General features: G+C 37.9%; 1 long non-coding RNA gene across 1 annotated transcript in view; it reads left to right on the plus strand.

Annotated features, from left to right (window-relative positions):
• Positions 1-843: 843 nt before the first annotated feature.
• LOC116575186 overlaps positions 844-24,411 on the plus strand; it is a 39,668-nt gene continuing 16,100 nt past the window's right edge. The window contains exon 1 of the long non-coding RNA XR_004279642.1: positions 844-1,077. This is a non-coding gene — a long non-coding RNA (uncharacterized LOC116575186). The remainder of the gene's footprint in view (positions 1,078-24,411) is intronic.

The following is a 24,411-nucleotide window of genomic DNA, read 5'->3' on the forward strand; positions in this document are numbered from 1 at the left end:
AATATGGCAATTGCATTTTCAACTCATTTTTTTCCTGTTATGTAATGAAGTTTTTATAATTTATTTTATTGAAGACAGCATATGTACTTAAAATATTTGGGGTTTGGGTTTTTTTTTTTTGGTAGAAATCCTTTCATATATATAACAACTTCTGCCAGCTTAGGTCAATAATTTACTTTTTATTGTGGTTGTTGCATAAATAACTTTTTCCCCCGATCTATCTTTGAAAAAAAGATTACCTATAAAATGCATCCAATGTTTAAACCCCTAACAGGTGTGTGTTTAATCCCCTTGAACCACATCACAACCAAATGAAACACCCTTGTATATGTTCATTTTTTTTTAAAAGATTTTATTTATTAGTTTGACCGACAGGAATCACAAGTAGGCAGAGAGGCAGACAGAGAGAGAGAGGAAAGGTCCCTTTTTTTTTTTCTTAAATAAAAATACTTATTTATTTATTTATTTATTTATTAGACAGAGATCACAAGTAGGCAGAGAAACAGGCAGAGAGAGAGGGGGAAGCAGGCTCCCTGCTAAGCAGAGAGCCCAATGCGGGGCTCCTGCCCAGGATCCTGGGATCATGACCTGAGCCAAAGGCAGAGGCTTAACCCACTGAGACACCCAGGTGCCCCCTCCCCGCCCTTACATATATTCTTGTTCTAGAAGGTGTCTGTCACTATAGCGTGCTTGGTCTGGACAGACATTTCCTTCTGCCACTATTTCCTAGTCCTCTGTCGAGGGCAGATGCTCCAGGGGCCTGGAGATCTGTTAACCACAGAGCATTGCAAAATGGCGCCTGGCGATTTGCCAGAAGGTGTGTCTAGAGTGACTGATCATAAACAGGAAGTACTACCTATTGGCTGTTGAACTATTGCTATGCTGTGGGTACTTGGTAACAAGCTTAAGATTGGTGGATGCATATCGCTGTCTATGCTGATTGGCTTAGCTCCCCTATATAAGCGATGGCCATATGAAATAAAGGGCTTTTTTGAAACCCAACCGGAGGGAGGGTCGTTATTATCGCTGCTGGACGGCGATAGTCCTCAGAATTTAAAGATGTGTATTTCTGCATAGGTAATTTGGATTAAGTTATAGCTCCTCTCTAGAAATGGTACAATAATATACTAATTGTCAGAGTATACAGCTGCTCCAATTCTTTTTGTAAACCATTGCCTAACCTCAAATCCAGGGTGTTCTAATTATCTTTTTTTAACCTATGGATATGTCCCCGAAGTTTTAGGAAAGGATACAGGATCTCAAAGTTTTTTATTTTATTCTATATTTTATCAGTGAGAATTTTTAATAGAATAGAATATTTCATTTTTAAAATAATACTGGTTCTTTCATAGTTAGTCTAAAAAAACTAGAGAAAGTGCCACTTTGTCAGCAAAGGTGAGGTATCATAAAATGTGACCAACATATTTCTAAAAGCTAAAATAGAAATTCACTCATCCTTCAAGTTTCCCAAAGTCATTCTTTGATTTTAAACAATGAATAGTTCTTTGTCTAAGAGAAACAGTATTATTAAATTATCTCCAGTAATTTAAAAGGAAGACTATCTGAGTTGCAGGAAGTCCAGAGTAAAATAAAATCATATGAAGCAAACTAAACATCTTATAAATACCATATGTGTAGACTCTTTGACAATGGCTTTTGTTGGTTTAGTATGAAAGTAATAGAACAGGAGCTTGTATCATTGTCTTAACAGAAAAAGTGCAACAGTTCGCAGAATTAGAGGTTCCATTTTTTAAATACTACACTTCACCAAAAAAATATGCTCATGTTATGTTTTAATGATAACATGGTTTTAATAGTAAGAGACCTGGCCAAGATGTTCATGTTAGTGTTGGGTTTTTGTTTCCAAGCATACTGAAAATCCCTTTACCTGTCCATTTCACTTTAAGTTTAGCCCTTAGTGTATCCCTGTACCAGTTAACAACAGTGAGTATGAGACAGATAAAAAAGAAGTATCTTTCATCTGTGTATAAGTTAATGAATCACATTTTCTCCAATGTAGAGAAACTCAGCATTGAGACTCTGGAGGTAAACTGTATTTTATATCTTGAGTTGTGAATATTTTTAATGTCCATATTCATTATCAGCTAGAATGGCCAGCCCTAAGACAGTTGTTAAAGTTTGACAATATGTGTCACTGAAATTCCTCCTTCCTCAACTCTTTCTGAGCTCTTCTATTTTTGTAGCCATACTCCAGAGACGTAGCGTTATAAAATTTCCATTTCCCTAATTCTCTCTTCAGAAAAGAATATGTAACAATTAAGTCAACATTAATATCATAGTCTGAACTACTTCAATGATAATTTTCCACATTTCCACAACCTTTCTCCAGGGATTTTGGTGAAAGTTAGATGTGTTACATAGGAGAGATTGTGGGATAAAGCAGATCTGGTTTAAGATTTAAACTTTTATTTTAATAGGATGACATTAACAAATGACTTCAGTTTACCCCTCTTCAAATTCTAAATTTAATAATTTCCATAGTTATTGTTTTGAAAATTAAATGATGAAACAATGTAAGGGAAATAATTTATTATTTAACAGATACTCAAAATTATTTATTTTTAAATGACTTATAATTTTAGAACTAGAAAACATGAAATGAGAATATCTGAGGAAAGTAGGCAATTATAAAATATGCTTATGTGTAGAGGCACCCTCACTTTTAAAAACTGGTCATGGGGGCACCTGGGTGCCTCAGTCAGTTGGATGTCTGACTCTTGATTTTATCTGGGGTCATGATCTCAGGGCTGTGGGAACAAGCCCTGTGTTGGGCTCTGCACTCAGCACAGTCAGCTCACCCTCTGTGCCTCCCCCCACTTCCACTGTCTCTCTCTCTCTCTCAAATACATAAATAAATAAAATCTTTAAAAACTGGTAATCATAAGCAATTAACTCCTCCCACTGAAAATAAGTGACAAAAATTTATCAGTTTAGGAGTTATTCTTTTCTTAATTAGATATTATATAATAAAACTATGACATCATATTACAAATTCTTCACAAGCAGATGTTGCATTGAACAATATCAGCAGTTTTAAAATATATAAATATGAAATATTGTGTATAATCACTTATATAAAACAGATAAGAATACAGCTGGGTAGTTTGGGATGTTTCACTATTAGATCACCATATGGCCCATGAGTTCCTTTCATGGAAAATATTTCTAGCCTTCCATATAAAATAGTAAAAACAACAGGAGTGGATAATAGGGTGGGGGAAAAACACAAATAACTATATATTTGACATATTCTGGATCTTGTTTTCTCAGGTCATCATTTTCTTCTTTATCACTACAATAATTATAAATAATTAAAAACAATAACAACAACCAAACAGTAGGCCTTAAATACTTTATATCTAGTTATCAGAAAACTCCTCAAAGCAACCAATATTACAAACTTAATTATTATTATTATTGAAGAGATATGATCACTGCAAGTTTTATCCAAGCCACCATTTATAAGTTATTACAATAGATACAAGCATATATTTTGTGATCTGCATTGTTTCTTATACAGTGGAATAATTTTATCAACTTTCAGACACTTGAAATATTTAATTCCTCAGCATTTCCTACAAAAGCATAACTCTTCAAAAATGTCTATATTGCTACTTTTCCACCTTTCAGTTCTAGGCATTATATACACCAGTGGTGCTCAAACATTTTCATTTCAGGATCCCACTCTAGAAATTTAAGGAGGCACCCCCAAAACCTCTTCTTTATATGGGTTATATCTACTTATATTTACCATAGTACAAATAAAAACTCGAAAACTTTTTTTTTTTTTTTTTGGTGGGCAGCAAAGCAAAGTTTATTGAATAATAGTAAAGTGATAGTAAAGTAAAAGTTCCTGAAAAGGAAGGGAACCTGAGACAGTTGCCCAAAAACTTGGAAACGTTAAAAAAAAACTATTCAATTTTAAAATAACTCCCCAAAATGTTATAAATAAGCATAAATAAGATATTTATATAAAAATAACTGGTTTTGGGGGCTCCTGGATGGCTCAGTGGGTTAAAGTCTCTGCCTTTGGCTCAAGTCATGATCCCAGGGTCCTGGGATCGAGCTCCACATCGGGCTCTCTGCTCAGCAGGAAGCCTGCTTCCTCCTCTCTCTCTGCCTGCCTCTCTGCCTACTTGTGATCTCTCTCTGTCAAATGAATAAATAAAATCTTTAAAAAAAATAAAAATAACTGTTTTTTTGCAAAACAAAAGTCTCTACAGAGAGGAATGGTGTTGTTTTATATTTTTACAAATCTCTTAATGTCTGCTTAATAGCAGATAACTGGATTTTATATCTACTTTCCTCATTCAGTCATACATTGTTTTGGCCAAAATATATAAAGAAAATCCAGCCTCACACATTATGTACTTAGAAGAGAGAGGAATTGTTATCAAATAATTGTAGATATTTTTATTTCTTTATAGTCAATCAAAGCTAAATAATGACAGTTTCTTAACAGCTACAATGTAGAATCTAAACCATATCAGTGAACTTCTACACTGAAGTCTGCAGTCTTTCACCTTTAATGGACATCTTGTCTATATGCACAGGTGATTTTGTAACATGCATGCATCACTCATTTGGAAATACTGCTTCGCTATCTTATGTAGACTATCCAATGTTGACACATTTTCTTCATTTAATATAAAAAATTCACATTCACAAATACTACAGTGATCTCACCAGAAACGTCTTTAAGTATGGGAAGCTATCAAGTCACATAAAAGTATTCCAAAATTTTAATCTTCATTTGAAAGTTAAAATTTCATCATGGAAATAAATACTGTCTGTTGTTTTCCTTCAAATAACGGGCTTACTTCACTTATTTTAAGAAATGTCTGTTAAATACCGAAATATGAATAACCTTGTTCAGCTTTTCTTTTCAGTAAAAATATACTCTGTATAAAAAGTTTATATCATAACTTAATTGTCTAAGTACTTTTTCTCATGTTCTATGGATGGACAGTTGGATATGGTATGATGAAGTCGGTGCAGCCACAGGAGGAAATGGGAATGGGGCATGGAAGGAAGAAGTTTATTATATCCACATAGCTCAGAGAGGGACACTGAATGCCATGCAGAGTCACAGAGTAAGACACAAGAGTAGTCAGCAGGCAGGAGGGCAGAAGTAAGGGGAAAGCTTAGGTGTGGGAGGCTGCAATAAGGCTTGAGACGAGGACCAAACCAGGCGCTGACTTGTGCCTCCTTTAAAGTCCGAATAACCTAACCAAAGGTTTAGGATGGGAAAAGTTGAGTAGCATTTAGAAAGGGTCTGTGCTGTGTGTTGTGCGCTCCCCTATGTGACTTCCCACACGCTTGCTAAACAAATGAGAACAATTCGATTGGGGTCAAAAGTTCGTTGCTGGTCCTTGCTGCCCTAGTACAGCCCATAAATTACTTTCAGGTTTGCTGTATCAATACATAACACCTGTACTGGCTTGAGCCATTTGGCATCACGAGGTCTGCTTCTAGTCAAATGTGAAACTTATTATGGGAACTCGTGGTTGTTTAACTAGACACAGGTGTATTGCTTCTCCTATTATCACTATATATATAAGGCCTTATTGCTTTGAATAAACTTAGCACTGTTGGACATCCTCCTCAGTGCTCCTCCTGCCCCCATCTCTTTGTCTCTTAAGTTCTTTTCACCATCCTCTTACCCTGGTCAATTTGTGGCACCAGCCGCGACACTTAGGCCAAAGCATTTACTGGAGTTTTCATGGCAAAGGCAAGGCAAGGCAAGTTTAGAACTGGCTAGTTTGAATAATTATGGCAGACTCTAAGCTATAGGGATTTCTAGTACTTGCTCACCTGGTATCTGGACCTGGAATGATTATGGAAGAGAAATATTGCTTCCTGGGGTGTACAGGCCAGATATAGGAGAAGAACTCTCAATTGGTTTGGTTGCACATAAAAGGCTTGATCCTGGCAGAGTCCTGCTACCTCCGGAGATCAGTCTCTTCTCTCTTCAGTCAGAAAGGTGGGTTTTTTTGTTTTGTTTTGTTTTGTTTTGTTTTGGGGTTTTTTTTTTCTTTGTTTTTGTTTTTTAAGATTTTATTTATTTATTTGAGAGAGAGAGAACCCAAGCAGGAGCAGCAGAGAGGGGCAGAGGGAAAAGCAGACTCCCCGCTGAGCAAGGGGCCCAGGAGCATCTTTTTGTTAGTTTGCTTTCTTATTTTATTGGAGTATATACTCCAGTTGCTTCCCAAAAATAGAGGCAAGTAATAAAAAAGTTTTAGTTCTTATAAGTCTACAAATTTTGAGATATATCTCACAAACAAATGTTAGTTTTTCAAGCTGCAGAATTCTAGATTGAAAATACCTTTCTCAGAATTTGGGAAGTATTTCTCTCCTGTCACCTACTTCTCAGATTTGTTTTGACAGATTCTAATGCTATTTTGATTTGTGAGTCTTCCCTTGTTACAACCTTTGGGGATTTTCTTTTTGTTCCTAATTATGGGAAGTATTATGATAATGTGTCTTGGTAAGGGTCTTCTAGTTTCCATTTTGCTGAGAACTCAGGATGCATGTCAGTCCTGGGAAATATTCTTAAATCTTTTTGTTGATGATGTAATCTCTTTCACTTTCCCTATTCTATTATTGTTCTGAAACTACTATTATGTTGATATTGGATCACCTGGAATAGTACTGTAATTTTACTGTATTTTTCTCTCTGATATTTCTTTTATCATTTTCTTCTTTTCCTTAAAACTGCTCTATTTTAACTTCAACATTTCTACTGATATATTTGTGTATGCTATCATATTTGTAATATCCAAGAGCTCTTCTAAATTCTTTCAATGATCTACTTAAAAGTGTCTTCTTTTTTCTCTTATGGTAAAACTGTCCTGCCATACTGCTCAGAATATCGTTGTTGTTGTTTTTTATTCTTCTTTCATGCTCTCTATTTCTTCTATATAACTGGTTATTATCTATAGCTTTTAGCCTCTATCTTTTTATTACCTATTCTCCTATATATAGTTACTCTCCATTAATATCATTGGCTAAAAAAAGATTAGTTCAATATGTGTGATGGAGCTTTGATAACTATGTTATCCTGCTTTACAGTAAGATAACATAGTTGAGGCAGGTTTTCAAGGAACTTCTGTTGCATATCTTCAGTTCTTTTCTTTTCTTTTCTTTTCTTTTTTCAGTTCTTTTCTTTGGGCTTTCAAAAGTTTTCCCCAATTGCCTATCTGCAGGGTATAATTTGGCTGCTAGTAATCTTTGAGCCAGATCTAGTAAGAAATGAAAGATCTCAGTGTTCAGTATGTAAACAATCACTTAATCTCCCAACTTTCCATACCGCACATCCAGCCTCCATTGTAACAGGTATCTCTCAATATGCAGGTTCTCTCTTTGGCAATCTACTGAGAATAACCTTTATTCTTCATCCTGGGTAGGTTAGGATAAGCCACCCTCTAGATGCGCAGAGCATGGAAGGATCTGGAACATAACTTCTACTAGGTCAGTAGGTCTTCAGTGTCATTTAGCTTTCTGGTTTACCACACTGTTTTTAGTTTATGACTTTAACATCTGATAAATTACTTATCCTTCATTGATCTGTTCTCTCTCTTCTAAGTCAATGGCTACTGTGTATTCTCTTTGTCTTTGTGTTTTTCTGTCTATTAAAAAAAATTCTTTATAAGGGTCTCTGGAGGGAACTGAGGTCAATGTTTCCATTAAATCTACCATGTTATCCAGTAGTTAGTTTGCTACCAACAGTTAATACAAGCAATTTATATTGCTATGTGCGTATGCATGCACTTAGGTGATTTTTTAAAAAAGATTTTATTTATTTATTTGACAGACAGAGATAACAAGTAGGCAGAGAGGCAGGCAGAGAGAGTGGAGGAAGCTGGCTCACTGCTGAGCAAAGAGTCTGATGTGGAGCTCGATTCCAGGACCCTGGGATCATGACCTGAGCTGAAGGCAGAGGCTTAACCCACTGAGCCACCCAGGCACCCCCACTTAGGTGATTTTTATTATAGCATACACATAGAAGAATGCATAAATCATAATGTAATGAACATAACCAAAGAGCTAGGACATTACTTGCACACAGCAGCATTTTTCATATCCTCAACTCAGAGGTCACCATTATTCTAATAAACCATAAACTCATGTTGCTTATTTTTGAACTTTATATAACTGGCTTCAAACAGTGTATGTTTTATCTCATGCAACTCTTTTTATTCAGTTATTTTTGAGCTATATCATTAGCTAGAACACAAATTTTTACATTTTAATTACTGTATAGTATTCCTATCATTAAATTCTGCAGTTGTGGTCCTAATGATGGCTTTTGGAGTTGTTTCCAGATGTGGAATAAAACAAGTAATTCTACAAAAACTTATGTTTGTGACTTTTGGTGCACATGAAATTACATTTATTTGGCTATATATCCTTAAATGAAATATCTGCATCATAAGTGGTATGTATTTAAAATACATTTCACTGAGGAGGAGACAAGATGGCAGAGAAGTAGGAGGTGCTGTTTCAACCAGTCCCCTAAAGTAAGCTGATTACCTACCAAAGAACTCTGATCACCGACGAAATCGGCCTGAGATTAGAATTATACACTTCTGGATCTCTACGGGGACAGAAGATGCCAGTGGACAGGAAAAGCAGAGTGGGAACATCAGACTGATATTGGAAGATAAACAAAAGGGGGAGGGAGTCACTAGAAGTGACCTATTGAAAAGTACTACCCCAATACGGGAGTGCACTGTGATTGGGGACCAGCATTAACTTGGAGCTGCTTGAAAGCACTCAAAAAGAGCAAAAGATCTTAAGGGGAAATTGGTGGAATTAGATGGTTAGGGACAGGGATTTAAGCCCATGGACCCAGGATGGCCACCGCTGGCACAGAACTAGAGAGTGCAGTGAAGAAGCCAGGTCTTGGTCCCTGAGTCACCAGCATGCCTGAGAGCATCTGGGTGGCAGCACCTGTGAGGGATTCTGGTGTGGACACCAGCCGGCGCTCTCTAGAACCACAGCCTTTTGTACTTGGCGGGGCTGCGGCGCGACTGGGGTCTGAGTCCCTCTCCACACCCTCCCCTGAGAGAGGTCCATGCAGGCACTAGCCAGTTCTCTCTAGGACTGGGAGATTCTGAACACTCCCAGCCTGGGCCAGCATGAAAATCTCAGCGTGCTCTCTCTGGTTGGGACCTCTCGGCGGTCTTGACCTGCCCAGACAGCCACGGCTAGTATTTCTCATGGTTTTGGGTACAAGCGGGAGTTTCTGTGACCCCAGAGACTGTGACTGGGGACGTGCTCTGCCAGTGGCAGAGGAGGAATTTACGTGCTCTGGAGTACCCAGAGGAGAACAGACTGAGACTTCTCTCTGAGATGGAGGTCTGGGTGCAGTTTGCTTTTCTCGAATCTCCAAGGAACAGCCAAAAGCTGCCAAGGGGAGAAACAAACAAACAAACAAACAAACAAATCTTCAGAAAACACAAACCTGAAAAAATGGTTTCCTCACAGCAGACCCTTGATGGGGGTAGAAGGACTCAACTCTAGCAAGACTCCCTGAAAAACCATGTGGCAGGCCCCTCCCCCAGAAAGCCAGCCAAAAAAAAAAAAAAACCCAAAAAACAAAAAACCCAAGAGGACAACCACCACTACTTCATAGATACAATTTTTATTTTTAATTTGTTCCCACTATTCTGGTTCTTTTCATTTTTTTTAATATAACCTTTTGATGTATTTACCATCACAATGAGATGTTCAGTACATCAAATTCCATAATAATCTTTTTTGATACCTATGCTTTTTCTTTTGCTTTTCTATTTTTTAATTTATCTTATTTTATTTTTTTAATATTCATATAGAGATAAGCTTCAAGATAATCTCCTTCCCCAATCAATGCTATCCCTATATGTAAACCAGTTTTAATCCCCTTTTATCTCAGGAAAGTTGAGTCCTTTAACAAAGATACCAAGATACATCCAGGAAGAATCAAAATAACCTTCCTTGCCCACACTGAGAATTTGTAACCACCCTCCCATCTTTTTCTTCTGTCAGTGTTTCTGTGTAATTGTTTTTGTTCTGGTAGTACATAAATCTTATACTTGGGGTTCATTTTGGCTGGGTTCTTTTATTTATTTATTTTTCTTGTCATCTACTTTAATCAGTCTTTTTGTCTATTTTTCTTTGTATACTCTATAAATTTTAACTTTGGGGCCTATTCAAGCTGGGCCTTTTCTTTTCTTTTTTCTTTTTTCTTTTTTTCCTGTCTCTCTCTCTCTTTTCTTCTTTTTTCTTCCTTTTTGGTGGGTATTCTCGATTGCTCAGAAGCGTTTCAGAGTGCACCTTGCCTGCACCACAGTTGATACATTCAGCTGCACATCCACTCAGCCATCTTTCACCAAAATGACTAGGAGGAGGAATGCCCAACAGAGGAAAAATTCAGATACTGGGCCCTCTCCATCAGAGTTATTGGATATGGACATAAATAGTATGTGGGAAAGGGAATTCAGCCTAATAATTATCCAGGCAATACCTAGGTGGGAGAAAGCCTTTGATGACAAAATGGAATTGATTAGGGCAGAAATGAAAGCCACGAAGGATGATGTTAACAATGCTCTCAATGAGTTCCAATTGAATCTAAATTCTCTAAAAGCTAGGGTATCTGAGGCAGAAGATAGAATTAGTGAACTAGAGGACAAACTGATAGAGAAAAAGGATCAGGAGGAAGCCTGGAACAAACAGCTTAGTAGTCATGAAAACAGAATTAGGGAAATAAATGATCCCATGAAATGCTCCAACATCAGAATTATTGGAATCCCTGAGGGGGAGGAGAAAGAAAGCAGACTAGAGGATATAGCTGAACAAATTCTCCAGGAAAAATTTCCCAATCTGGCAAATGGAACCAGTGTTCCTGTTCTAGAGGCAAAAAAGTTTCCCCCAAGATCATAGAATCTAGAAAGACCTTGAGACACCTGATTGTTTAAATGATGAATTATAATTTTAGACAGGAGCTCTTGAAAGCAGCTAGGGGGAAGAGATTCCTTATTCACAGAGAAAAGCCCATCAGAATAATGTCAGACCTGTCCACAGAAACCTGGCAAGCCAGAAAGGGCTGGCAAGATGTATTCAGAGCATTAAATGAGAAGAACATGCAGCCAAGAGTACTTTATCCAGCAAGACTGACATTCAAAATAGATGGAGAGATAAAGGGCTTCCAAGATTGGCAAGGTTTAAAAGAGTTATGTGACCACCAAGCTGGCACTGCAAGAAATATTAAGGGGGGGGTTCTATAAAAGAGGAAAAAAACCAAGAATATCATTGAACAGAAATATATGGAGACAATCTATAAAAACAAGGCCTTCACAGGTAACATGGTGTCAATAAAAACGTATCTCTCAATAATCATTCTCAGTGTGAATGGCCTAAATGTGCCCATATAATGTCACAGGGTTGCAGATTGGATAAAACGACAGGACCATCCATATGTTGTCTACAAGAGACCCATTTTGAACCCAACAATACATTGAGACTGAAAGTAAGGGATGGAGAAGCATCTTTCATGCCAATGGGCCTCAAAAGAAGGCTGGGGTAGTGATTCTCATATCAGATAAATTGGATTTTAAATTAAAGACTGTAGTCAGAGATACAGAAGGACACTACATAATTCTTAAAGGGACGATCCACCAAGAAGATCTAGCAATTATAAATATTTATGCCCCCAGGAGGAGGAGTCAAGATGGCGGAGAAGTAGCAGGCTGAGACTGCTTCAGCTAGCCGGAGATCAGCTAGATAGCTTATCTAAAGATTGCAAACACCTGAAAATCCATCGGCAGATCGAAGAGAAGAAGAACAGCAATTCTGGAAACAGAAAAACAACCACTTTCTGAAAGGTAGGACCGGCGGAAAGTGAATCCAAAGCGACGGGAAGATAGACCCCGGGGGGAGGGGCCGGCTCCCGGCAAGCGGCGGAGCAACGGCGCACAAAATCAGGACTTTTAAAAGTCTGTTCCGCTGAGGGACATCGCTCCAGAGGCTAAACCGGGGCGAAGCCCACGCGGGTTCAGCGTGGCCTCAGGTCCCGCAGGGTCACAGAAGGATCAGGGGTGTCTGAGTGTCGCAGACCTTGCGGGTATTGGAACGGGAAAGCCGGCTACAGAGACAGAGCCAACAGTAAGCTCACAGCTCGGTGTTACCTTGAACTGGTCGCAGGCTCGGAGAGCTCAGAGCGCGGCCGGAGGTCAGGCAGACGGGAGTAACTGGGCGCTGTCCTCTGAGGGCGCACTGAGGAGTGCGGCCCTGGGCTCTCGGCTCCTCCGGGCCGGAGACCAGGAGGCCGCCATTTGTATTCCCATCCTCCGGAACTCTACGGAAAGCGCTCAGGGAACAAAAGCTCCTGAAAGCAAACCCGAGCGGATTACTCACCCCGGCCCCGGGTAAGGGCGGTGTAATTCCGCCTGGGGCAAAGACACTTGAGAATCACTACACCAGGCCCCTCCTCCAGAAGATCAACAAGAAATCCAGCCAAGACCAAGTTCACCTACCAAGGAGTGCGGTTTCAATACCAAGGAGAGCAGAAGAATTCCAGAGGAGGAGAAAGCCAAGCACGGAACTCATGGCTTTTTCCCTGTGATTTTTTTTTTTAGTCTTGCAGTTAATTCAATTTTTTTCTTTTTCATTTTTTTTGTTTTTTTCTTTTCTCGCCTTCGGGTAAATTTTTTTTTTTTTAACTGTTACCTTTTTCTTTTTTAACGATTTTTTACTAGTTTATCTAATATATATATTTTTTCATTTTTACATTTTTCTCAGGTGTTTTCCTTTTTTTTTTTTAATTCTTTTCTTTTTTCTTTTTTTTTTTCTTTCTTTTTTCTTTTTTTTCTTTCTTCCTTTTTGAACCTCTTTTTATCCCCTTTCTCCCCCCTCACGATTTTGGATCTCTTCTAATTTGGTTAAAGCATTTTTTCCTGGGGTTGTTGCCACCCTTTTAGTATTTTACTTGCCCCTTCATATACTCTTATCTGGACAAAATGACAAGACGGAAAAATTCAACACAAAAAAAAGAACAAGAGGCAGTACCGAAGGCTAGGGACCTAATCAATACAGACATTGGTAATATGTCAGATCTAGAATTCAGAATGACAATTCTCAAGGTTCTAGCCGGGCTTGAAAAAGGCATGGAAGATATTAGAGAAACCCTCTCGAGAGATATAAAAGCCCTTTCTGGAGAAATAAAAGAACTAAAATCTAACCAAGTTGAAATCAAAAAAGCTATTAATGAAGTGCAATCAAAAATGGAGGCTCTCACTGCTAGGATAAATGAGGCAGAAGAAAGAATTAGTGATATAGAAGACCAAATGACAGAGAATAAAGAAGCTGAGCAAAAGAGGGACAAACAGCTACTGGACCACGAGGGGAGAATTCGAGAGATAAGTGACACCATAAGACGAAACAATATTAGAATAATTGGGATTCCAGAAGAAGAAGAAAGAGAGAGGGGAGCAGAAGGTATACTGGAGAGAATTATTGGGGAGAATTTCCCCAATATGGCAAAGGGAACGAGCATCAAAATTCAGGAGGTTCAGAGAACGCCCCTCAAAATCAATAGGAATAGGCCCACACCCCGTCACCTAATAGTAAAATTTACAAGTCTCAGTGACAAAGAGAAAATCCTGAAAGCAGCCCGGGAAAAGAAGTCTGTAACATACAATGGTAAAAATATTAGATTGGCAGCTGACTTATCCACAGAGACCTGGCAGGCCAGAAAGAGCTGGCATGATATTTTCAGAGCACTAAACGAGAAAAACATGCAGCCAAGAATACTATATCCAGCTAGGCTATCATTGAAAATAGAAGGAGAGATTAAAAGCTTCCAGGACAAACAAAAACTGAAAGAATTTGCAAATACCAAACCAGCTCTACAGGAAATATTGAAAGGGGTCCTCTAAGCAAAGAGAGAGCCTACAAGTGGTAGATCAGAAAGTAACAGAGACCATATACAGTAACAGCCAACTTACAGGCAATACAATGGCACTAAATTCATATCTCTCAATAGTTACCCTGAATGTTAATGGGCTAAATGCCCCTGTCAAAAGACACAGGGTATCAGAATGGATAAAAAAACAAAACCCATCTATATGTTGCCTCCAAGAAACTCATTTTAAGCCCGAAGACACCTCCAGATTTAAAGTGAGGGGGTGGAAAAGAATTTACCATGCTAATGGACATCAGAAGAAAGCAGGAGTGGCAATCCTTATATCAGATCAATTAGATTTTAAGCCAAAGACTATAATAAGAGATGAGGAAGGACACTATATCATACTCAAAGGGTCTGTCCAACAAGAAGATTTAACAATTTTAAATATCTATGCCCCCAACGTGGGAGCAGCCAACTATATAAACCAATTAATAACAAAATCAAAGAAACACATCAACAATAATACAATAATAGTAGGGGACTTTAACACTCCCCTCACTGAAATGGACAGATCATCCAAGCAAAAGATCAGCAAGGAAATAAAGGCCTTAAACGACACACTGGACCAGATGGACATCACAGATATATTCAGAATATTTCATCCCAAAGCAACAGAATACACATTCTTCTCTAGTGCACATGGAACATTCTCCAGAATAGATCACATCCTCGGTCCTAAATCAGGACTCAACCGGTATCAAAAGATTGGGATCATTCCCTGCATATTTTCAGACCACAATGCTCTAAAGCTAGAACTCAACCACAAAAGGAAGTTTGGAAAGAACCCAAATACATGGAGACTAAACAGCATCCTTCTAAAGAATGAATGGGTCAACCGGGAAATTAAAGAAGAATTGAAAAAAATCATGGAAACAAATGATAATGAAAATACAACGGTTCAAAATCTGTGGGACACAACAAAGGCAGTCCTGAGAGGAAAATATATAGCGGTACAAGCCTTTCTCAAGAAACAAGAAAGGTCTCAGGTACACAACCTAACCCTACACTTAAAGGAGCTGGAGAAAGAACAAGAAAGAAACCCTAAGCCCAGCAGGAGAAGAGAAATCATAAAGATCAGAGCAGAAATCAATGAAATAGAAACCAAAAAAACAATAGAACAAATCAACGAAACTAGGAGCTGGTTCTTTGAAAGAATTAATAAAATTGATAAACCCCTGGCCCGACTCATCAAAAAGAAAAGAGAAAGGACCCAAATAAATAAAATCATGAATGAAAGAGGAGAGATCACAACTAACACCAAAGAAATACAAACTATTATAAGAACATACTATGAGCAACTCTACGCCAATAAATTTGACAATCTGGAAGAAATGGATGCATTCCTAGAAACATATAAACTACCACAACTGAACCAGGAAGAAATAGAAAGCCTGAACAGACCCATAACCAGTAAGGAGATTGAAACAGTCATTAAAAATCTCCAAACAAACAAAAGGCCAGGGCCAGACGGCTTCCCGGGGGAATTCTACCAAACATTTAAAGAAGAACTAATTCCTATTCTCCTGAAACTGTTCCAAAAAATAGAAATGGAAGGAAAACTTCCAAACTCATTTTATGAGGCCAGCATCACCTTGATCCTAAAACCAGACAAGGATCCCACCAAAAAAGAGAGCTATAGACCGATATCCTTGATGAACACAGATGCGAAAATACTCAACAAAATACTAGCCAATAGGATTCAACAGTACATTAAAAAGATTATTCACCACGACCAAGTGGGATTTATTCCAGGGCTGCAAGGTTGGTTCAACATCCGCAAATCAGTCAATGTGATACAACACATCAATAAAAGAAAGAACAAGAACCATATGATACTCTCAATAGATGCTGAAAAAGCATTTGACAAAGTACAGCATCCCTTCCTGATCAAAACTCTTCAAAGTGTAGGGATAGAGGGCACATACCTCAATATCATCAAAGCCATCTATGAAAAACCCACCGCAAATATCATTCTCAATGGAGAAAACCTGAAAGCTTTTCCGCTAAGGTCAGGAACACGGCAGGGATGTCCATTATCACCACTGCTATTCAACATAGTACTAGAGGTCCTAGCCTCAGCAATCAGACAACAAAAGGAAATTAAAGGCATCCAAATCGGCAAAGAAGAAGTCAAATTATCACTCTTCGCAGATGATATGATACTATATGTGGAAAACCCAAAAGACTCCACTCCAAAACTGCTAGAACTTATACAGGAATTCAGTAAAGTGTCAGGATATAAAATCAATGCACAGAAATCAGTTGCATTTCTCTACACCAACAGCAAGACAGAAGAAAGAGAAATTAAGGAGTCAATCCCGTTTACAATTGCACCCAAAACCATAAGATACCTAGGAATAAACCTAACCAAAGAGACACAGAATCTATACTCAGAAAACTATAAAGTACTCATGAAAGAAATTGAGGAAGACACAAAGAAATGGAAAAATGTTCCATGCTCCTGGATTGGAAGAATAAATATTGTGAAAATGTCTATGCTACCTAAAGCAATCTACACATTTAATGCAATTCCTATCAAAGTACCATCCATCTTTTTCAAAGAAATGGAACAAATAATGCTAAAATTTATATGGAACCAGAAAAGACCTCGAATAGCCAAAGGGATATTGAAAAAGAAAGCCAACGTTGGTGGCATCACAATTCCGGACTTCAAGCTCTATTACAAAGCTGTCGTCATCAAGACAGCATGGTACTGGCACAAAAACAGACACATAGATCAATGGAACAGAATAGAGAGCCCAGAAATAGACCCTCAACACTATGGTCAACTAATCTTCGACAAAGCAGGAAAGAATGTCCAATGGCAAAAAGACAGCCTCTTCAATAAATGGTGCTGGGAAAATTGGACAGCCACATGCAGAAAAATGAAATTGGACCATTTCCTTACACCACACACAAAAATAGACTCAAAATGGATGAAGGACCTCAATGTGCGAAAGGAATCCATCAAAATCCTTGAGGAGAACACGGGCAGCAACCTCTTTGACCTCAACCGCAGCAACATCTTCCTAGGAACAATGCAAAAGGCAAGGGAAGCAAGGGCAAAAATGAACTATTGGGATTTCATCAAGATCAAAAGCTTTTGCACAGCAAAGGAAACAGTTAACAAAATCAAAAGACAACTGACAGAATGGGAGAAGATATTTGCAAACGACATATCAGATAAAGGACTAGTGTCCAGAATCTATAAAGAACTTAGCAAACTCAACACCCAAAGAACAAATAATCCAATCAAGAAATGGGCAGAGGACATGAACAGACATTTCTGCAAAGAAGACATCCAGATGGCCAACAGACACATGAAAAAGTGCTCCATATCACTCGGCATCAGGGAAATACAAATCAAAACCACAATGAGATATCACCTCACACCAGTCAGAATGGCTAAAATAAACAAGTCAGGAAATGACAGATGCTGGCGAGGATGCGGAGAAAGGGGAACCCTCCTACACTGTTGGTGGGAATGCAAGCTGGTGCAGCCACTCTGGAAAACAGCATGGAGGTTCCTCAAAATGTTGAAAATAGAACTGCCCTATGACCCAGCAATTGCACTATTGGGTATTTACCCTAAGGATACAAACGTAGTGATCCAAAGGGGCACGTGCACCCGAATGTTTATAGCAGCAATGTCCACAATAGCCAAACTATGGAAAGAACCTAGATGTCCATCAACAGATGAATGGATCAAGAAGATGTGGTATATATACACAATGGAATACTATGCAGCCATCAAAAGAAATGAAATCTTGCCATTTGCGACAACATGGATGGAACTAGAGCGTATCATGCTTAGCAAAATAAGTCAAGCAGAGAAAGACAACTATCATATGATCTCCCTGATATGAGGAAGTGGTGATGCAACATGGGGGCTTAAGTGGGTAGGAGAAGAATCAATGAAACAAGATGGGATTGGGAGGGAGACAAACCATAAGTGACTTTTAATCTCACAGAACAAACTGAGGGTTTCTGGGGGGAGGGGGTTTGGGAGAAGGGGGTGGGATTATGGACATTGGGGAGGGTATGTGCTTTGGTGAGTGCTGTGAAGTGTGTAAACCTGGTGATTCACAGACCTGTACCCCTGGGGATAGAGTATTACGCCTCCATCAGAAAGGATGAATACCCCCAACTTTTGTAGCATCATGGACGGGACTGGAAGAGATTATGCTGAGTGAAATAAGTCAAGCAGAGAGAGTCAACTATCATATGGTTTCACTTATTTGTGGAGCATAACAAATAGCATGGAGGACATGGGGACTTAGAGTGGAGAAGGGAGTTGGGGGAAATTGGAAGGGGAGGTGAACCATGAGAGACTATGGACTCTGAAAAACAATCTGAGGGTTTTGAAGGGACGGGGGGTGGGAGGTTGGGGTACCAGGTGGTGGGTATTATAGAGGGCACGGATTGCATGGAGCACGGGGTGTGGTGCAAAAATAATGAATACTGTTATGCTGGAAATAAAAATAAATAAAAAAAATAAAATAAATAAATAAATAAATAAATAAAATAAAAAATAAATAAATATTTATGCCCCCAATATGGGAGAAGCCAAATACATAAGAAAACTGTTAATCAAGATAAAGAGTCATATTGATATGAATATATTAATAGTAGGAGATCTTAACATGCCACTCTCAGAAATAGACAGATCCTCGAAGCAGAAAATCAATAAAGAAACAAGAGCATTGAATGACACATTGGACCAGATGGACCTCATAAATATATACAGAACATTCCACCCTAAAACAACAGAATACTTATTCTTTCTTGAGTGCACATGGAAACTTCTCAAGAATAGACCACATACTGGGTCACATATCAGGGCTCAACTGATACCGAAGATTGAGATTACTCATTGTATATTCTCAGATCACAATGCTTTGAAACTGGAACTCAACCACAAGGAAAAGTTTGGAAGGAATTCAAATACCTGGAAGCTAAAGACCACCTTGCTTAAGAATGCTTGGATCAACCAGAAGATCAAAGAAGAACTTAAAGAATTCACGGAAACCAATGAGAATGAAGACACTTCAGTCCAAAACCTATGGGATACAGCAAAGGCGGTCCTAAGGGGGAAATACATAGCCATCCAAGCCTCCCTCAGAAAAACTGAAAAATCCAGAATATACCAGCTGTCTTTACACCTTAAAGAACTGGAGAATCAACAACAAATTTCGCCAATTCTACACACAAGAAGGGAAATAATCAATATTAGAGCAGAGAGCTATGAGATAGAAACTAGAGATACAGTAGAATGCATCAATGAAACTAGAAGCTGGTTTTTTGAAAGAATCAATGAGATTGATAAACCATTGCCCACACTAATCCAAAAGAGAGAAGGCCCAAATTAATAAAATTATGAATGAAAAGAGAAAGATCGCAACTAACACCAAGGAAATAGAAACAATCATCAGAAATTATTATCAACAGTTATATGCCAATTTTTAAGTTAAACAACCCAGATGAAATGGATGCATTCCTGGAAAACTATAAACTTCCAAAATTGAACCAGGAAGAAATTTACAACCTGAATAGACCGATACCTAGTAATGAGATTGAAGCAGTGATCAAAAACCTTCCAAAAAACAAGAGCCCAGGACCTGACAGATTCCCTGGGGAATTCTACCAAACTTTCAAGAAGAAATAATACCTATTCTTCCTGAAGATATTTCAAAAAATTGAAGCAGAAGGAAAACTTCCAGACTCTTTTTATGAACCCAGCATTACCCTGATCCCCAAACCAGGTAAACACCCCACCAAAAAGGAGAATTTCAGACCAATATTCCTGATGCATATGGATGCTAAGATTCTCAACAAGATCCTAGCTAATAGGATCCAACAGCACACTAAAAGTATTATCAACCATGATCAGGTGGGATTCATCCCTGGATTGCAAGGATAGTTCAACACTTGCAAATCAATCAATGTGATAGACCAAATCAATAAGAGAAGAAAGAAGAACCACGTGATCCTCTCAATTGATACAGAAAAAGCTTTTGACAAAATCCAGCATCCATTCCAGATTAAAACGCTTCAAAGTATAGGGATAGAGGGAACATTCCTCAACTTCATAAAATCTATCTATGAAAAACCCACAGCAAATATCACCCTCAATGGGAAAAAGCTGACAGCCTTCCCTTTGAGATCAGGAACAACATGACAAGAATGCCCACTCTCACCACTCTTGTTCAACATAGTATTAGAAGTCCTAGCAACAGCAATCAGACAACAAAGAGAAATAAAAGATATTCAAATTGGCAATGAAGAAGTCAAACTCTCTCTCTTTGCAGATGACATGATACTTTATATGGAAAACCCAAAAGACTCCACCTCCAAACTACTAGAACTCATACAGCAATTCAGTAATGTGGCAGGATCCAAAACCAATGTACAGAAATCAGTTGCTTTCTTATACACTAACAATGAAAATACAGAAAGGGAAGTTAGAGAATTGATTCCGTTTACTATAGCACCAAGAACCATAAGATATCTGGGAATAAACCTAACCAAAGAGGTAAAGGATCTGTACTCGAGGAACTACAGAACACTCATGAAAGAAATTGAAGAAGACACAAAAAGATGGAAGACCATTCTATGCTCATGGATCAGAAAAATAAACATTATTAAAATATCTATTCTGCCTAGAGCAATCTATACTTTCAATGCCATTCCAATCAAATTCCACTAGCATTTTTCAAAGAGCTGGAGCAAACTATCCTAAAATTTGTGTGGACTCAGAAGAGACTCTGAATTGCTAAGGAAATGTTGGAATGGTAAAACAAAACTGGGGGCATCACATTGCCCAATTTCAAGCTTTACTACAAAGTTGTGATCATCAAGACAGCATGGTACTGTCATCAAAAAAAAAAAAAAAAAGATACATTGACCAGTGGAACAGAGTAGAGAGCCCAGATATGGACCCTCAACTCTATGGTTAAATAATCTTCGACAAAGCAGGAAAAAATATACAGTGGAAAAAAGACAGTCTCTTCAATAAATGGTGCTGGGAAAATTAGACAGCTATATATAGAAGAATAAAACTTGACCATTCTCTTACACCATACACAAAGATAAACTTGAAATGGATAAAAGACCTCAATGTGATACAGGAATCCATCAGAATCCTCAAGGAGAACATAGGCAGTAACCTCTTCAATATTGGCCACAGCAACTTGTTTCAAGATATGTCTCCAAAGGCAAAGGAAATAAAAGCAAAAATGAATTTTGGAGACTTCATCAAGATCAAAAGCTTCTGCACAGCAAAGAAAACAGTGAACAAAACAAGGAGGCAACCCACGGAATGCGAGAAGATATTCGCAAATTACTGTATGGACAAAAGGCTGATATCCAGGATCTATAAAGAACTCCTCAAACTCAACATACACAAAACAGATAATCGTGTCCAAAAATGGGCAGAAGGCATGAACAGACACTTCTCCAATGAAGACATACAAATGGCTATTAGACACATGAAAAAATGTTCATCATCACTAGCCATCAGGGAGATTCAAATCAAAACCACACTGAGATACCACCTTACACCAGTTAGAATGGCCAAAATTAACAAGACAGGAAACAACATGTGTTGAAGAGGATGTGGAGAAAGAGAAACCCTCTTACACTGTTGATGGGAATGCAAGTTGGTACAGCCACTTTGGAAAACAGTGTGGAGATTCCTTAAGAAATAAAAATAGAGCTTCCCTATGACCCTGCAATTGCACTACTGCCTATCTACCCCAAAGATACAGATGTAGTGAAAGGAAGGGCCATCTGTACCCCAGTGTTAATAGCAGCAATGGCCAAAGTCACCAAACTGGAAAGAACCAAGATGCCCTTCAACGGACGAATGGATAAGGAAGATGTGGTCCATATATACTATGGAGTATTATGCCTTCATCAGAAAGGATGAATACCCAACTTTTGTATCAACATGGACGGGACTGGAAGAGATTATGCTGAGTGAAATAAGTCAAGCAGAGAGAGTCAATTATCATATGGTTTCACTTATTTGTGGAGCATAAGAAATAACACAGAATGACATGGGGAGGTGGAGAGGAGAAGGGAGTTGGGGGAAATTGGAGGGGAGAAGAACCATGAGAGACTATGGACTCTGAAAAATAATCTGAAGGTTTTGAAGGGTGTGCGGTGCGAGGTTGGGTGAGCCTGGTGGTGGGTATTATGGAGGGCACGTATTGCATGGAACACTGGGGTGTTACATAAACAATGAATTCTGGTACACTGAAAAGAAATTAAAAAAATAAAATACATTTCACTGTTTACAGAAATATCAAGTAATTAAGATTACATGATCATAACCCTAAGCTAATTACAAATTGATTGTTTAGTTGTTCTTCTTTTCTCCCCCTTATTTTACTTGGTCTGTCAGATGATCTATATATAAGATAAGAAATAGTGTAGAAAACAATGATTTAATGAAATGAGAGATAACTGATTAATCTGAGTAAAGCAGAGCATTCTTTCAAGAAAGTACATGGAAATGAGATGAGAAAACTAGTTTGCTGTTTATATCTTTAAGATCTTTAAGTCCTTGCTAAAGTGCTTTGACATATCATACAGTTAGCTAAGGTTTACTGAAGGATTATTCCCCAAGGAGTAACAGGATAAAAACCATTTCGGCAAATATTTTTGTATTCATACTCAAGATGTATTAGGAAAGATAATATCTTAATATAAGTAAACTCAAGTCTAAAAATTCCTGCTAATTGTCTAAAAAGTGTTTTTTCTAAAAAAGTCATTATATTGATCAAATTCATAAAATTCTCGACTCCCCTCCCTTTATTTAGAAAAACTCTTCAATGAAGAGTCCACCATAGTAGCTGAACTTGGTCTTTGTGATGAGATATTATGCAAAAGTTGATATGTTAATATAAACTGCTTGCCAATGAATATTTGTTTTGTATATTTTAATCAAAGATTTGGGACTTTTTACCTGAGCTAATTTTTAATTTCAACAAAGCCTAAATAAAAATACAGTAAATATAAATGCACATAGTTTCCCAATTGTTTTATTCATTTATAAGATACTGGATGATAATATTTCTGGACCGACATGACATAAGGTATGTATATGGGGGGGGTGTTAAGTGCTGAATTGTATCCCCTCCAAAATTTATTTGTTTATTTATTTTTAAAAAGATTTTATTTATTTATTTGACAGACAGAGATCACAAGTAAGCAGAGAGACAGGGGCCCTGCTGAGCAGAAAGCCCCATGCGGGGCTCTATCCCAGGACCCTGGGATCATGACCTGAGCTGAAGGCAGAGGCTTTAACCCACTGAGCCACCCAGGTGCCCCCCTTCCAAAATTCATATGTTGAATCTCTAGCCACCAGTACTTCATATTATGACTATATTTTGAGATAGAGTTTTTAAGGAGGCATTTAAGTTAAAACAGGGCCATTATGGTGGGCCTAATCCATTCTGGTGTCCTTATAGGAGGGAATTTGGAAACATATGGAGACATATAGGAAGCTCATGTACAAGGAAAGGCCATGTGAGGTCACAGCAAGAAGGTGGTCACCAGAAAGCCAAAGAGAGAGGCCTCAGAAGAAACCAAACCTACCAATATCTGATCTTGGGCTTCTAGCCTATAGGCCCTCTTAAACAGATAGGTAACACAAAGGTAAAAACTTCATCATGGAGTACAAAAGGGTGTTAGCTATGTGAAAACATGGGTTAAAATCCAACTTTCTCTTGTTTCTGTGTTTTAATTTTTATCATTTTATAAATTTTATGGAGAATTTAATTTGTAAATGTGTTTTGTGTTTCCAGTGCTAAAACTCACCAAATAATTTGTTGAGGAACATTTAATAAGAGTAGTATGACTGTCTACTGAAAGTAGAAAGAGGCTTCTTGAAAACTCCAGATGCTCAATTACATATTTGTAAAACTTCATATTTAGCATTTCAATTACAATGATCTATATAATGAAATTCCTGTTTTCATTTTACATACTATCTGGTGCAAAAAATGCCAAGCCTTAGAAAAGGAAATAGACACCGCCATAAGTACTTTGGAAACTATTTTCGAAGATCCTAGTTTCAAAAAACTCGAAAATCTCTAGTGATCTGGACATTTAAAAGAATTCTATTTAAATATTAAATAAAGAGTCCCAGAAATGCTTGTATAGTCATTTATTACATCTCTTTACATAGGAAATAGAGTACTTTTGTATCATTTTGTGGAGAGAAATTTTTAACAAATGAGATTTCCAAATAAAGTTGTATCAGGATGGGTTAGAAGTTAAGCATATTTCACTATTATAAAAAGCAAATTAACTCATATAGGACATCTCTGAAAGACAGAAAAATACTTTAAAACATTTCTTCACATTCCAGAATATTGACTGAAATATATCTAGTGTCAGTAAATGCAAGTAGTTCAAGTGCTTAGTAAACTCAGGGCCGG

The sequence above is a fragment of the Mustela erminea genome, chromosome 16 (assembly GCF_009829155.1).
Source record: "Mustela erminea isolate mMusErm1 chromosome 16, mMusErm1.Pri, whole genome shotgun sequence".
Taxonomy (NCBI): Eukaryota; Metazoa; Chordata; class Mammalia; order Carnivora; family Mustelidae; genus Mustela; species Mustela erminea.